Here is a 17,610-nt window from a genome sequence, read left to right as displayed (position 1 = left end):
ACGAGATAAAGCACGGCAATGTATTAGGGTCCCTGCCCACGAGATAAAGCACGGCAATGTAGTAGGGTCCCTGCCCACGAGATAAAGCACGGCAATGTATTAGGGTCCCTGCCCACGAGATAAAGCACGGAAATGTATTAGGGTCCCTGCCCACGAGATAAAGCACGGCAATGTATTAGGGTCCCTGCCCACGAGATAAAGCACGGCAATGTATTAGTGTCCCTGCCCCCGAGATAAAGCACGGCAATGTATTAGGGTCCCTGCCCACGAGATAAAGCACGGCAATGTATTAGGGTCCCTGCCCACGAGATAAAGCACGGCAATGTATTAGGGTCCCTGCCCACGAGATAAAGCACGGCAATGTATTAGGGTCCCTGCCCACGAGATAAAGCACGGCAATGTATTAGGGTCCCTGCCCACGGGATAAAGCACGGCAATGTATTAGGGTCCCTGCCCACGGGATAAAGCACGGCAATGTATTAGGGTCCCTGCCCACGGGATAAAGCACGGCAATGTATTAGGGTCCCTGCCCACGAGATAAAGCTCGGCAATGTATTAGGGTCCCTGCCCACGAGATAACGCACGTCAATGTATTAGGGTCCCTGCCCACGAGATAAAGCACAGCAATGTATTAGGGTCCCTGCCCACGAGATAAAGCACGGCAATGTATTAGGGTCCCTGCCCACGAGATAAAGCACGGCAATGTATTAGGGTCCCTGCCCACGAGATAAAGCACGGCAATGTATTAGAGCATGGCAATGTATTAGGGTCCCTGCCCACGAGATAAAGCACGGTAAATGTATTAGGGTCCCTGCCCACGAGATAAAGCACGGCAATGTATTAGAGCATGGCAATGTATTAGGGTCCCTGCCCACGAGATAAAGCACGGCAATGTATTAGAGCATGGCAATGTATTAGGGTCCCTGCCCACGAGATAAAGCACGGCAATGTATTAGGGTCCCTGCCCACGAGATAAAGCACGGCAATGTATTAGGGTCCCTGCCCACGAGATAAAGCACGGCAATGTATTAGGGTCCCTGCCCACGAGATAAAGCACGGCAATGTATTAGGGTCCCTGCCCACGAGATAAAGCACGGCAATGTATTAGGGTCCCTGCCTACGAGATAAAGCACGGCAATGTATTAGGGTCCCTGCCCACGAGATAAAGCACAGCAATGTATTAGGGTCCCTGCCTACGAGATAAAGCATGGCAATGTATTAGGGTCCCTGCCTACGAGATAAAGCACGGCAATGTATTAGAGCATGGCAATGTATTAGGGTCCCTGCCTACGAGATAAAGCACGGCAATTTATTAGGGTCCCTGCCCACGAGATAAAGCACGGCAATGTATTAGGGTCCCTGCCCACGAGATAAAGCACGGCAATGTATTAGGGTCCCTGCCCACGAGATAAAGCACGGCAATGTATTAGGGTCCCTGCCCACAAGATAAAGCACGGCAATGTATTAGGGTCCCTGCCCACGAGATAAAGCACAGCAATGTATTAGGGTCCCTGCCCACGAGATAAAGCACGGCAATGTATTAGGGTCCCTGCCCACGAGATAAAGCACGGCAATGTATTAGGGACCCTGCCTACGAGATAAAGCACGACAATGTATTAGGGTCCCTGCCCACGAGATAAAGCAGGGCAATGTATTAGGGTCCCTGTGTCTATGGTTCCTGAGTACTTGTAAATCATTTTCTTGGTGCAGCCGAAAATAAAAATAGCCTCGCTATAATATCTGTGACCTCTCTAGTGCATTCGCATCTCCGCGAGGGTCACCCTTGCTAAGTCAACCTCTGGTTATTGTTAACTTCTTGAGGGTCCCGCTCATTACGGCAATACACATGTCCATCATGGTTCTTTGTATGCTGGGGCGTAACCTTGCTCGTATCAGCATTGCCACTGTTATATTGGTGAAATCTGCATGCCTATTTTGACTGCCTTGATAGTTTAACTTTGTTCCCATCTTTTCACTAAATGTTAGATCACCAGCCCCAGGTGGTCGGGCCCTTCCCGCACTTACCTCTGCTCCTGCGTGCATCGTTTTGCTGCGTCTGTCCTGTGCACGCCATATTGATGCAGCCTGTTCCTTATCATCTTCTCTCATGGAAAAAGAAAGCAGGCCAGAGATCTGGGACATCCAAGATCCACTGTGTCTCATGGAAAAAGAAAGCAGGCCAGAGATCTGGGACATCCAAGATCCACTGTGTCTCATGGAAAAAGAAAGCAGGCCAGGGATCTCGGGCATCCAAGATCCACTGTGTCTCATGGAAAAAGAAAGCAGGCCAGGGATCTCGGGCATCCAAGATCCACTGTGTCTCATGGAAAAAGAAAGCAGGCCAGGGATCTCGGGCATCCAAGATCCACTGTGTCTCATGGAAAAAGAAAGCAGGCCAGGGATCTCGGGCATCCAAGATCCACTGTGTCTCATGGAAAAAGAAAGCAGGCCAGGGATCTCGGGCATCCAAGATCCACTGTGTCTCATGGAAAAAGAAAGCAGGCCAGGGATCTCGGGCATCCAAGATCCACTGTGTCTCATGGAAAAAGAAAGCAGGCCAGGGATCTCGGGCATCCAAGATCCACTGTGTCTCATGGAAAAAGAAAGCAGGCCAGGGATCTCGGGCATCCAAGATCCACTGTGTCTCATGGAAAAAGAAAGCAGGCCAGAGATCTCGGGCATCCAAGATCCACTGTGTCTCATGGAAAAAGAAAGCAGGCCAGAGATCTCGGGCATCCAAGATCCACTGTGTCTCATGGAAAAAGAAAGCAGGCCAGAGATCTCGGGCATCCAAGATCCACTGTGTCTCATGGAAAAAGAAAGCAGGCCAGAGATCTCGGGCATCCAAGATCCACTGTGTCTCATGGAAAAAGAAAGCAGGCCAGAGATCTCGGGCATCCAAGATCCACTGTGTCTCATGGAAAAAGAAAGCAGGCCAGAGATCTCGGGCATCCAAGATCCACTGTGTCTCATGGAAAAAGAAAGCAGGCCAGAGATCTCGGGCATCCAAGATCCACTGTGTCTCATGGAAAAAGAAAGCAGGCCAGAGATCTCGGGCATCCAAGATCCACTGTGTCTCATGGAAAAAGAAAGCAGGCCAGAGATCTCGGGCATCCAAGATCCACTGTGTCTCATGGAAAAAGAAAGCAGGCCAGAGATCTCGGGCATCCAAGATCCACTGTGTCTCATGGAAAAAGAAAGCAGGCCAGAGATCTCGGGCATCCAAGATCCACTGTGTCTCATGGAAAAAGAAAGCAGGCCAGAGATCTCGGGCATCCAAGATCCACTGTGTCTCATGGAAAAAGAAAGCAGGCCAGAGATCTCGGGCATCCAAGATCCACTGTGTCTCATGGAAAAAGAAAGCAGGCCAGAGATCTCGGGCATCCAAGATCCACTGTGTCTCATGGAAAAAGAAAGCAGGCCAGAGATCTCGGGCATCCAAGATCCACTGTGTCTCATGGAAGAAGAAAGCAGGCCAGAGATCTCGGGCATCCAAGATCCACTGTGTCTCATGGAAAAAGAAAGCAGGCCAGAGATCTCGGGCATCCAAGATCCACTGTGTCTCATGGAAAAAGAAAGCAGGCCAGAGATCTCGGGCATCCAAGATCCACTGTGTCTCATGGAAAAAGAAAGCAGGCCAGAGATCTCGGACATCCAAGATCCACTGTGTCTCATGGAAAAAGAAAGCAGGCCAGAGATCTCGGGCATCCAAGATCCACTGTGTCTCATGGAAAAAGAAAGCAGGCCAGAGATCTCGGGCATCCAAGATCCACTGTGTCTCATGGAAAAAGAAAGCAGGCCAGAGATCTCGGACATCCAAGATCCACTGTGTCTCATGGAAAAAGAAAGCAGGCCAGAGATCTCGGACATCCAAGATCCACTGTGTCGTGCCTGAGCCCCTGAGTACACTTGTAACACGTGTAAACCATTTTGCTAAGGAGAACCCTTTTTTTCTATGAGTATGGCAATCTTTCCGCGTCACATGTACTGTTCTCACTGAGTTTAAACACTCGGTAATCAATGGATGTTCCTGTGTGGGAATGTCCTTGTGTCCAACTGCATGGCTGTCATTAGACTGGCCTGTGAATCTGCACGTGACACCCAATGTATCTCACAGGTCATGTGAAGATTAGATGATTACACTCCACTGAGATGTTGAGGCCCCGATTTACTGTATCTAAACAGTAAATCCATTGTTGTTCAAGTCTATGTAACTGTTCTGCCACATTGTCTCCACGGGGGGAGGGGTGGCTTAATCGTCTATTAAATGAACCAGAAATATCCCAATCGTTATGTCCCTCGTTAGAGCGATGCTCCACAAGAGGACTGGAAATGTGCCCCCCGCAATCTAGACCCGATGTCTGCAGGGGAACCTCCAGAGTTCCCTATATGCAAGATGACCCCTGTCCAGCAATCTTCCTGATGTCTACAGGGGAATCTGTGTCTCATTCACTGGCACCTGAGTCTGGAAAAGTGCCACCTACCAATCTTCCTGATGCCTACGGGGGAATTTGTGTCTCATTCGCTGGCACCTGAGTCTGAAAATGTGCCCCCACCAATCTTCCTGATGTCTACAGAGGAAACTGTGTCTCACGCGCTGCTACCTGAGTCTAGAAATGTACCCCCCACCAATCTTCCTGATGTCTGCTCAGGAATCTGTGTCTCATTCGCTGGCACCTGAGTCTGGAAAAGCGCCACCCACCAATCTTCCTGATGTCTACAGAGGAAACTATGTCTCATGCGCTGCTACCTGAGTCTAGAAATGTACCCCCCACCAATCTTCCTGATATCTGCTCAGGAATCTGTGTCTCATTCGCTGGCACCTGAGTCTGGAAAAGCGCCACCCACCAATCTAAGCCAGTCCACTCCACCCCACCAATCATCCTGATATCTATAGGGGAGTCTGCAGAGTTCCCTATACGCCAGTCTACACCAGCCCACCCATTTTCCTGATGTCTACAGGGGAATCTGTGTCTCATTCGCTGCCACCTGAGTCTAGAAATGTGCCCTGCATCAATCCGCCTGATGTCTACAGGAGAGTCTCCAGAGTTCCCTATAGGCCAGCCTACCCATGCCCACCAATCTTCCTGCTGTCTGGGATGGGAAGTTAGTGAGCAAAACAGGTCAGCCAGACCAGTGCCCAGTCCATGATGCTAAAGGTATCATGTAACCATTTAATAAGGATAAAATGGTTGACCGTGTGAAAGCCAAAGGAGACATCAAGGCGCACAATCCTCAATTTTCCTACTATCATAAATACCATACACACTTCAATTATATCATTCCATCATAGTAAAAATACTGTATACTCCCCCTAAAGTAGCTATGATTACTATACACATATTACTGTAGTGTGTGTGGCCAGTTGCCACAACCACAACAATATGATAAAACCATATAACAGGTACATACAATACACCTTCATCAATGACATTTGTGATGTCATCTTTGACTCGTGCCACGGTGGTGGCACGAGTTATGGTTGCCTAGCTGACCATAACTGGCAAATGTCTGAGGTTTTTCAGTTTTACTTGTATAACGTCCCTTTAACAAAGTTTTTAAATTTAATTTTATAGGTTTTTACTAGTGCAACTTAACCATAACGTACCTTTAACAAAGGTTTTTCTGTGAATTTGAAAGGTTTTGTTTAGTGCAACTTAACAATAACGCCCCTTTAACAAAGTTTTTTCTGTGAATTTCACTTTAACAAAGATTTTTCAGTGAATTTCATGTTTTTTTTTAGCAGTGCACGCTTATTTCCTACAACTTACTAATATCATACTTACTGCAATATAGCAACATTTTTGTCCAATATACAAAGTTTCACCTTAAAACTGCTATTTTCCACCTTCTAGCATCATTTTGAACACTTCTATACACATTTTGCAATTTCTTCCACTGTTTTTGTGTCCGTCAGCATTCGCGAATGTCTGACGTAATCGTGAACTTTTTGGGTAGTGTCACGTGACCGCACACGCATGCGTCCATACTATACGAACGGGCCTGTGCTCTGCGAACAGTTAGGAACTGCACTTTCTGCACTTTCTACAGATCTAAGCACTTTCAAGCTGAACATGTTCCCTTGCACTGCTCCTACACCTATTCTTACTCATTATACATTAACAATCTAGTACAGAGCACATACCCAGGAGGGCAGCCAGGAGGTATGAATGGGCAGATGGCCCCTAATATCACAGCTGAATAATGACTCGGTAAAAGAGATGGGCAAGGCGGGGAGGGCGACCCTTGCAGGACCAGGCAGCATTCTATGTGCCCCAGAGGGGGCGGCCCAGGGTAGAGCTTGTTGGCCCAGAAAACGTTCTGAAGGTGGGTATTGTAACCCTGATGGGCAGCCTCCCACTAGTCCCAAGTTATGGAGATTCCTGGCCCAGGTGAAGCATCCACCCCTCCTGCACCCCCAAGAGCGTTGTGTCAGCAAGGGGCAGTTGAAGTGTCTGGCCTCCACCCCAGAGAGTCCCCCCATGAGCCAAGCACTGCAGATATAGGGAAGCACAGCGAGCTGGGGACCGAGAGCAGTGGTGGAGCAGGACGTTATATTCGAGGCTTCGCAGCTCTGGGTCACTGCCCTTCTAGTAGCTGGAGAGCACCACTGCGTTAGGAGAGAGGAGGGGAGTAGGGTCCAGGAGGCTGCACAGGTAAGCAGGAGAGGTAAGGTGAGCCCCGGCTACCAGTCGCACCAACCCCTGAGGGAGGGTTACAGCACCCACAGGTCACTCCCTCACCGGCCACCCGACTCATCGCAATGAAAAAATGTTGGTCCTACGGGGCCAGAGGGTGAAGGAGGAAGTGAGAAGGCACAGTACAGCACCTACACCAGTCCCGGAGCCCGCCGACGCTATCTCCGCTGGCACCCACCAAGAGGAGGCATCCCACCAGGCACTCGCGGGTGGACAATGGCGAAGCTCCCCCAGCAGTGCGGACTGATCCAGGGAGTTACGGGGGGGCAGACGACCATGCCCGTGGTGCCAGCCACAGCCGAGACCGCCCCCTCCAGCAGCAGATGACCCAGGGGGCGGCATCTCACCAGGCACTCGTGGGCAGACAATGCCAAAGCTCCCCCCACAGTGCGGACAGATCCAGAGAGTTACGGGGGGCAGGCGGTAGCACCCGCAGTGGCAGCCCAAGCCGAGGCCGCCCCCCAGCAGCAGATGATCCAGGAGGGCATCACATGTCGGGTCTTAGGAACCAAAGGCGAGCAGGCGGTTGGCCACCATGCCACTCCGGCAGATGGCAGAGGGCCGCACAGCAGGGAGGGGAAGCCACCAGATTCAATCAGGCTCACGCCGAACCCCCAGAGTATTATTTCAGCCGTTGGTGGGGGAGGAGCAGCCCGCCAAGTCCCAGCCACGTCGCAGCAGGCCCCGAAGGAAACGGCCAAATGATCTGAGTCCACACTCTTGCAGAGGCTGTAATCCAAATTTCTTTGTGCCACCGTAGTTCAGACGCCGCACGGTGCAGTTTCCTTATAGAATTCACAACTGGAACGCAGGATATGAATGTCATGATCTCTGCTTCCAAAAGATCAGGACTTGCCCGACTCCCTTGGAAGCAGACCCATAATCCCGGTTCCGAGTGCCAGCCAGTCCCAATTGGGACCTTTTGGACCCTGTCCTGGCACCAGTGGCACCAGGCTCATAAAGATGCCCAGTCCCAGCGCTGGAAGCGCCGGGCTCATAATGCTTGGGTGGACCTACCTGCAGCAGACCATGCTGCTTACTTACCTGCCAGTTGAACCCCTGATCCTCTTCTGTTTGGGACTACTTTTCCTGTTGGGTGGGGCAGGAGCCACTCCCTAGGTTCAGAACACTGGAACTCTTCTGGAAAGCAGGAACTCTTTTCTTAGGCGTGGCTGTGGAAACTGACACCTAAGCACTACAGGAGGCTATTTAAACCACACCCGATGGATGAATCTTGCTTTGCGTTATTCTGCATTCTCTGCAGCAGAACGCTCATCGTGTCTTCTGCTTCTGATCCTGGGCCTAAGGGAACAAAGGCTTACCATCCTGGAATCCAGTCTTCAGCAGCACCTGTAAAGACAAAGAAAGAACAGGTTAGCACTACGGTCTTCAGTGGCAGCGCATCTCTTACCTGGTCCATCGGCTGTCACCAACGCCTCGCGCTGCATTCCGGCATCTGAAAGACAAAGGCTTACCTACTCTTCGCATGCTCCGGAGGTCTTCGCACTGCATTCCGGCATCTGAAAGACAAAAGCTTACCAGCTCTTCGCACGCTCCGGAGGCCTTCGGCGCTGCATCCCGCATCTGAAAGACAAAAGAAGGTGCGTTTAAAGACATTGGGCAACTTTATTACTCACGTGCCATTACTCCTTCCCACGCCGAATCCAGTGGGTATTCCAGCACCCTTCAGCTTCTCTAAAGCTCCGAACTTGTACCTGCAAGATAAAAGGGACAGTTAGTGCGCATCGTGAAGCAGGCTACAAGCGCTTACTTACGTGCTTCCAGGCGCTTCTATTCCTCACGCGGGTTCGATCCTCAACTCTCATTAGCCCGCCATCCGCCATCGCCGGAACCCTCCAAAACAAGAGATATCATTACAAAAGACTTTTAAGACATTTGAAGTGCCCAGAACTTACCGTTCGTGCAGTTAACGACGGACAGCAGTCCTCTGAAGTCAAGAGGCCTGCACCCTTATCCAGTGAAGAAACTGGTTATGGCACCCTGCCCCGAGGCAGATGGAGAGCTCGGCGTTCACTTACCTAAGACATCTTACTCTTCGAGTCAGACATACAGTGCACAGAGGTCCAGCCCAAAGAGCCAACCGTGTGTTACACATCACCTTTGAAGATACGGCATTCACCCAGTCAAGACCGGCGCCTCTGCGGGAATCAGGTGAGCGTTACAGAACGCAAAGCCTATCGCAAAACTCCCACCCAGGCGCTATGGAAACCTCGGATACCGACCAGCTAGCCCAGTTACTTGGGGAACTAAGAGCAGAAGTGCATGCAGCCCGTCAGGAAACGAATGCTCTAAGAAGGGAACTGATTATTTCCAAGGAGCGAACAGACGATCTCGCTAGACAATTGCTACAGTCACAAGCCGGACAAACTCCGTTACCCGCATCAGGGGCAAATCTTCCTTCAACATCCTCTACGAACCCAGTGCAGATCAACCTACCTGGGAATGTACCTCTGGCTCCGCCCGAACGATTTTCTGGTGACCCAAAGAGGTTTGCAGTATTTATTAATCAGTGCCGGTTGCACTTCTTATGCCGGCCAGCAGCCTTTCCAACTGATCAAGCTAAGGTAGCTTTCGTGCTTTCGTACCTTAGTGGCAATGCGGCAGACTGGTCGATCCCTCTAGTTAATCAAGATGATCCGGTTCTCCATGATTTTCGAGCTTTTCAGCTCAGTATGGAAAAACTGTTTGCAAGACATTCACAGGGGCAGGCCTTGGACAATGAGCTCCTTTCATTGCGACAGGGTAATCAATACCTTTTGGCTTATATTGCGTCTTTCAATAGACTGATAGTGGAAACTCGATGGCCTGAGGACAAAAGGATTACTCTGTTTTATAGAGGTCTACGTGGAGAGCTCAAAGATGTGTTAGCCCAAGTAGTGAATCCCCCGCAAGACTATTCGGACTATATTGACTTAGTCGTTCAAATTGACCACAGACTGCAGAACAGGAAGGCCGATCATTCCAAGTTTGATGCTCGAGTATTTTCCAAACCACCAACTCCTACCAAAGGAGTAGACTCCGGGGAACCCATGCAAATAGGGGGCCTGAAAGGACCACTAACACAAAAGGAGCGGGAAAGGAGAAAACAGCTGCAGTTATGCCTCTATTGCGGAAACTCGGGGCACTTTCTTCGAGACTGTCCGGTGAAACCAGCCAAGAAGGCAGTAGGAGCTGCAGTTACCAGGGTTACAAACTCTGAGCAGGGAAACAACCTCGCCCGACAAGAATAGAGATCCTCTTGCCAAGCGTTAAAACCAGTTCCGTGACCTCGCATTTTGTGATACCTATGGTCCTCATTAGCCCTGAACAACCGGATCGATTACATGCGATTGAAGCTTACGTCGACAGCGGTGCCATCGGCAATTATGTGGATCATGAAATGGTTTTGAGGATGAATCTGACTCTTTGTCCAAAGGCTGTAAAGGACGTCATTACTACGGTGGATGGTACGGAGATAGCCTCCGGACCAGTAACGCATACCACCCAAGAAGTGACGCTAGTAAGTCAAGATGGACACCATGAGAAGATCGTGTTCGATGTGATCAAGGCCCCCCAGTTCCAGATTATTCTAGGAATTCCTTGGTTAGAGAAGCACAATCCTCAGATCGATTGGCGAGCAAGAACGGTTCAGTTTCCAGAATGTGTCTCTACTTGTCACCCTCGACCTGGTGTTGCACTGCAGCAATTTCCTCGGAGGCTCCTCAGTTACCTCCTGAATACCTAGAATTCCAAGATGTTTTCCGGAAGGATCAGGCTAACTCTCTACCTCCTCATAGGTCTTATGACTGCCAGATAGACCTGATACCTGGATCTACTCCTCCTTGTAGTAGAATTTATGCCCTCACCGAGCCTGAGAATCTTCACCTCCGACAATACCTGGATCAATACCTAGCGAATGGGTTTATTCCTCCTTCCAAGTCCCCTGCTTCCTCAGCTTTGTTCTTCGTTCCAAAAAAAGAAGGGGACCTTAGAACTTGTATAGATTATCGCGCCCTGAACCAGATCACCGTTAAGAATAGATATCCGTTACCTTTGATCCCTGAACTCCTGGACCAAGTCAGAAAAGCATGCATATATACAAAGCTGGATCTTAGAGGAGCCTACCACTTGGTACGAGTAAAAGAGGGCGATGAATGGAAGACGGCCTTCCGCACCAAGTATGGCCTATTTGAATATCAGGTCATGCCCTTCGGACTTTGCAATGCCCCGGCCGCCTTTCAATATTTTATGAACGATGTCCTCAGAGAGCTCATAGATGTGTGTGTTGTTGTTTACATTGGCGACATCCTTGTTTATTCTTCATCGGAAACTGAACATCGGAAACACATGAAAATGGTCCTCGAGAGATTGCGTCAACACAAACTTTTCGCTAAGTTGGAAAAATGTGTTTTCAACGTGACTGAAGTTGAATTCTTGGGATTCATATTATCACCTAGCGGAGTGCGTATGGATTCAAAGAAGGTCGATGCAATTCTCAAATGGCCATCGCCATCCTCCGTAAAAGGTGTTCAAAGCATGTTAGGCTTCGCTAACTTTTACCGCAGGTTTATCCCCGAATTCTCTCGAATAGTCCAGCCCATCACCGCCTTGTTAAAGAAAAACAAACGTTTTGAATGGTCTACCGAGGCGGAACAAGCTTTCCAGAATTTGAAGACTAGATTTATCTCTGCACCGATCTTAAAACATCCTTGCCCAGAACTCCCCTACATCGTTGAAACTGATGCTTCGAGCCTTGCCATGGGGGCAGTTCTATCACAAAAGGACCCAGTAACCAATCAGCTGCATCCCGTGGCATTTTGGTCCCGCAAATTCTCGCCTCCTGAAATCACTTACACTATTACTGATAAGGAACTTCTAGCTATCAAGTACGCCTTTAAGGCTTGGCGGCATTATCTTCTGGGGGCCCGACACACCGTTACTGTGATTACAGATCACCGAAACCTGCAATATTTGAAAACCGCAAAAGCTCAATCCTCTAGGCAACTCTGTTGGGCACTATTCTTTTCCGAGTTTGACTTCATAATTACCTATCGACCTGGTACAAAAAACGGTAAAGCTGATGCCCTTTCTCGGATGGGAATGGAAGAACATTTGATCAATCCTAAACCTGTACCTATCATTCCCGAACAAAGAATTCTAGGTGTAATCGCCACAAAATCCTTAGAGGAAGTTCAGGATAAAGCCAGGCTACTGGTAACTCCAGCAGACATACTAAATTGGCATCTGCAGGGAAAGGACTTTACGGTGAAGGACAACCTATTATATTTCCAAGAATCCAAGAACGGTTATACCTGCCCAGCACAGATTTACAGAAAAAGGTAATCTCTTGTTATCACGATTCTTTAATGGAAGGACATCCCGGTATGACCAAGACCTCGGAAAAGATCAAGCGCTACTTCTGGTGGCCGTCTTGGAAAAAAGATATCAGAGACTTTATAATGACCTGTGGAGTATGCGCCCAAAACAAGAGTCAAAAGGAAAAACCAGCCGGCCTCTTACGCCCTATTGACATCCCGCCTCGCCCTTGGCATACGCTTTCTATGGACTTCATCACCGATCTACCTCCATGCTCCGGATACAATACGATCCTAGTAATCGTGGACCTATTCTCCAAGATGGCGCATTTCATTCCACTCAAAGGCTTACCAACAGCAGCAACTCTGGCCCTAGAATTTCTCGAAAACATCGTCCGACTGCACGGTTTTCCTTCAGTTCTAATTTCGGATCGAGGTAGTCAATTTATTTCTCATTTTTGGCGAAGTTGCTGTCGGTCGGCTCAAATTGATGTGAGACTTTCGACCAGCCACCACCCTCAAACCGACGGACAAACCGAGAGGACCAATCAAACTCTGGAACAGTATTTGCGCTGCATGCTACAACAAACTGAAAAAACTTGGAAAGATATCCTTTGGATAGCCGAATATGCCTACAATAACTCTGTCCACTCGGGAACTGGGAAGACCCCGTTTTTTCTTTTATACGGTAGTCACCCTCGAACCTCGGAGTTGGATCCACTCCAAGATCTTGGAACACCAGCAGTAGACCACCTGCATTCTACAATCACCCAAGCCTTTAAGGAAGCCGTTTCTCACCTTCAAAGGGCTAAAGAACAATACAAGAAAGGAGCAGACCAACATCGGAAGGAAGCCCCCCAATATCAAGTAGGAGATCAAGTCTGGTTATCCACCAAATATCTACCTCTAAAAGGACCACGCACATTCAACCCAAGATACCTTGGTCCCTATTCCATCACTACCATAGTAAATCCAGTAGCGGTCAAGTTGGACTTGCCCCCTCACATGAAGATACATCCGGTCTTCCACGTCTCTCTATTAAAACCCGTGCAACCTCAAACCCAACTAACTACATCTCCAAAATCTATTATAGTTGATGGAGAACTCGAGTTTGAAGTCAAAAGTATCCTGGATTCCAAAATCTCCAAATCTAAACTATTTTACCTGATTGACTGGAAAGGCTACGGTCCCCAAGAAAGATCCTGGGAACCTGCAGAATATGTCCACGCGCCTCGTCTAATCAAAAGATTTCATCGAACATTTCCTAACAAGCCCAAACCCCCGGAGAAGCCCGGTTTGGGAGGGGCCTTGAGGGGGGGGTGCTGTCATGATCTCTGCTTCCAAAAGATCAGGACTTGCCCGACTCCCTTGGAAGCAGACCCATAACCCCGGTTCCGAGTGCCAGCCAGTCCCAATTGGGACCTTTTGGACCCTGTCCTGGCACCAGTGGCACCAGGCTCATAAAGATGCCCAGTCCCAGCGCTGGAAGCGCCGGGCTCATAATGCTTGGGTGGACTTACCTGCAGCAGACCATGCTGCTTACTTACCTGCCAGTTGAACCCCTGATCCTCTTCTGTTTGGGACTACTTTTCCTGTTGGGTGGGGCAGGAGCCACTCCCTAGGTTCAGAACACTGGAACTCTTCTGGAAAGCAGGAACTCTTTTCTTAGGCGTGGCTGTGGAAGGAGACACCTAAGCACTACAGGAGGCTATTTAAACCACACCCGATGGATGAATCTTGCTTTGCGTTATTCTGCATTCTCTGCAGCAGAACGCTCATCGTGTCTTCTGCTTCTGATCCTGGGCCTAAGGGAACAAAGGCTTACCATCCTGGAATCCAGTCTTCAGCAGCACCTGTAAAGACAAAGAAAGAACAGGTTAGCACTACGGTCTTCAGTGGCAGCGCATCTCTTACCTGGTCCATCGGCTGTCACCAACGCCTCGCGCTGCATTCCGGCATCTGAAAGACAAAGGCTTACCTACTCTTCGCATGCTCCGGAGGTCTTCGCACTGCATTCCGGCATCTGAAAGACAAAAGCTTACCAGCTCTTCGCACGCTCCGGAGGCCTTCGGCGCTGCATCCCGCATCTGAAAGACAAAAGAAGGTGCGTTTAAAGACATTGGGCAACTTTATTACTCACGTGCCATTACTCCTTCCCACGCCGAATCCAGTGGGTATTCCAGCACCCTTCAGCTTCTCTAAAGCTCCGAACTTGTACCTGCAAGATAAAAGGGACAGTTAGTGCGCATCGTGAAGCAGGCTACAAGCGCTTACTTACGTGCTTCCAGGCGCTTCTATTCCTCACGCGGGTTCGATCCTCAACTCTCATCAGCCCGCCATCCGCCATCGCCGGAACCCTGCAAAACAAGAGATATCATTACAAAAGACTTTTAAGACATTTGAAGTGCCCAGAACTTACCGTTCGTGCAGTTAACGACGGACAGCAGTCCTCTGAGGTCAAGAGGCCTGCACCCTTATCCAGTGAAGAAACTGGTTACGGCACCCTGCCCCGAGGCAGATGGAGAGCTCGGCGTTCACTTACCTAAGACATCTTACTCTTCGAGTCAGACATACAGTGCACAGAGGTCCAGCCCAAAGAGCCAACCGTGTGTTACACATCACCTTTGAAGATACGGCATTCACCCAGTCAAGACCGGCGCCTCTGCGGGAATCAGGTGCGCGTTACAATGAAGCCATATGATTGAGCCTCTGCCGGAGCACACTCAGGCTGCGGCCATCACATGAGCCGTGCAACAGCGCAAACCCAGCCCTGGTCGAAACGTTGTCTTAAATTGGTGAGGAGGACTAGCCCAATGCCGTTGTATATAGTTCTTTAGGTATAGGTTTAATTTTCACCCGGATATCAGTGACATTCCTTCCCAGTTTTTCATGTTTATAGTTCTTTAGGAATAGGATTCATTTATGTTTTCTTCTTTTACCTCAGACTTCTTGGACATTCCTGCCCTGTTTTTCCTGAGTGTGGCGCGTACCCCTTTCAATCGGTTTGATCAACCGATCTAATTAGAACGTGGCATGCAATCAGGCTTGGTTCCTTCCATAACACAGAGATCCATACTAGTTCAAGATTTAGGGAATTCATCCCAATTTATTTACATATACAGAGAGCTCACTCTCCCTCTGAGTGACAGGATTCTCTAAGAACAATTGCCCTATTTTGATAAAGACCAGTGTTGGTCAAAACACATCTCAACAACAGGCATTTTCTCTCAAATTTAGTCCATATGCCTTATTGTTTAATATTCAAAGACCAGTTATAAACCAATTGAAAGGGACACGCGCCACACTCAGGTACCCAAATTTACAATTGCAAATCAAACTAAGGTAAACCTTATGGAACCTGGGGGAGCAAAAGACGACACCCCGCAACACTTTGATGATTATTGTACAGTGAGCACAATTACCCCATTCACTATCTCAGGTTTTATCTGGTTACATTCCACGCGTCATGCAGTTCATTTGTCTGTCTGCGCATTTTATTGTTTACGTTTCACCCAGTGCATCTCTTCATTGCAGGTCATGTGTATTGTGCCATGCCTGTGTGAGTCATGTTGATGCTGTGATGTTTAGGGGTGGAGGGATGCACATGTGCCTGACATGTGGGGGTGAGGCCATCAGAAGACTGGAGGCTGCACTGGATGATTTTAATTTTCCATTACGTGTGCAGCTTCACTGCATGTGTGGCATCAGTGTGTCAGTGTGGTTGGCATGGAGGCGTCTGTTGTGTGTGTGATGATGTACATAAGGCATGGTTGTAGTGATGTGTGGATGTGTTATGTATTTATTGTTGACTCTCATTGTGGATGGATTGCACCCTGTTCATGTGTATTTGCACACTTTTGCTTTGTTTTCATTTCAGGTCCGCTGTTGTGCATATGTCCCCTTTGCACATGCTTGGGATTGTGTGTGTGTGCCCACACTCTATTCACTGTAGTCTGCATTTTGCATTGTGCGTGCTGCGGTGGGAGGTAGGCCCACTGTGGATGGGTGGCCTGTACACATGACGTGTGCAGTCACTTGCTTCCTGCTCTCATGTCATGCTCAACCTCTGCCATGTTTGCTGTTTCTGTGTGGCAGCACACATTTACTGTCTCACTGAGTCATGCACTCTCAAACTGACCTTTCATCACCCATGTGCAGGCCTGTCATGTTGTCCCTGACAGGGACTTTCCCACCTCTACCACCGGGCTACTTATGCTTAGGCTGCAATGCGCCTAGTCATTGTTCATGGATCTGCCCAATGCTTCTGTCCTCAACACACATTCACTTGCTGTGCTTTCATGCCTTTGCAATGACCCTTGGCCAATGTGCACATTCCACTTTGCATTGCATTCACATGTCACATGTGGATGTGGTGGCTACAGTGTTGTTGGTGTAATTTTGTGCTATCCAGTTGATGTCTGCCAGGGAGTGACAGGAGATGCTCCGGTCCTGGATTGATCTTCAGTGCTTCCAGTTGATCGTGTAGGTGATGGACATGTTGGAGGTCTGCTTCATGGTGGAAGCATACCACAGAGGGTCAGGTGAGTTGCAGCAGTACATTGGACTGGTAGGGTGGCAGACTTTCAGGGGCTGGCTGGTGTAATGTCGGAGGTGAGGGGGGCTGGTAGGTGGTGTCTCGGCTTGAGGAGGCTGGTGGGTGGTGTCAGAGGTGAGGTGGCTGGTGGGTGGTGTCTGGGCTTCAGGAGACTGCCTGGTGTAGTCTCAGAGGTGAGGGGGGCTGGTGGGTGGTGTATGGGCTTGAGGGGGCTGGCTAGGGTAGTATTGGAGGTGAGTGGAGCTGGTGGGTGGTGATTGGGCTTGAGGGGGCTGCCTGGGGTAGTATTGGAGGTGAGGGGAGCTGCTGGGTGGTGTCTGGGCTTGAGGGGGGTTCGCTGGGGTAGTGGTGAAGGTGAGGGGGGCTGGTGAGTGGTGTATGGGCTTGCGGGGATTTCCTGGTGTAGTGTCAGAGGTGAGGGGGCTTGTGGGTGGTGTGTGGTCTTGAGGGGGCTGGCTGGGGTGGTGTCGATGTAAGGGGATCTGGTGGGTGGTGTTTGGACTTGAGGGGGCTGGCTGGGGTAGTGTAAGACGTGAGGAGGGCTGGTGGGTGGTGTCTGGGCTTGAGGGGGCTGGCTGGAGTAGTGTCGGAGGTGAGGGGAGCTGGGGGCGCATTCCAATAAAAGGGCCTGTATCCATGTTTGCATCTCTGGTGCCTCCAACAACACAGCTGAACTCTAAAATCTGCAAGGAACTAGCCAACCCTTCCGCAGTCTCCTCCTCACCTCTTCCCTCCCAGGCCCTCTGCAATGCACTGGCCTCACACTTCACTGCAAAATCTCAGGATATCGTGAGTACTCTTTCTTCCCTTTCCCCCACTCCTTTCCCCACCCCTCTTCTACCTATGACCACCCACCCCCCGCCTTTCTCTCCTCCCTCTCTCCTATCCCATTTTATGAGGTCACTAGTGTTGTCAGCTCTATGAAGATCTCCTCCGAACAGGTCTCCCCCTCCTCTTCCAGAACTATTGAGGACAATATTGGCTCTCTTGCCCCTGCACTTGCCGATTTCTGCAATCACTCTTTTACTAGTGGGTCTTTCCC

This window comes from Ambystoma mexicanum, chromosome 9 (assembly GCF_040938575.1).
Source record: "Ambystoma mexicanum isolate Mex_15411 chromosome 9, UKY_AmexF1_1, whole genome shotgun sequence".
NCBI lineage: Eukaryota > Metazoa > Chordata > Amphibia > Caudata > Ambystomatidae > Ambystoma > Ambystoma mexicanum.
Note: the sequence above shows the minus strand (reverse complement) of the source record.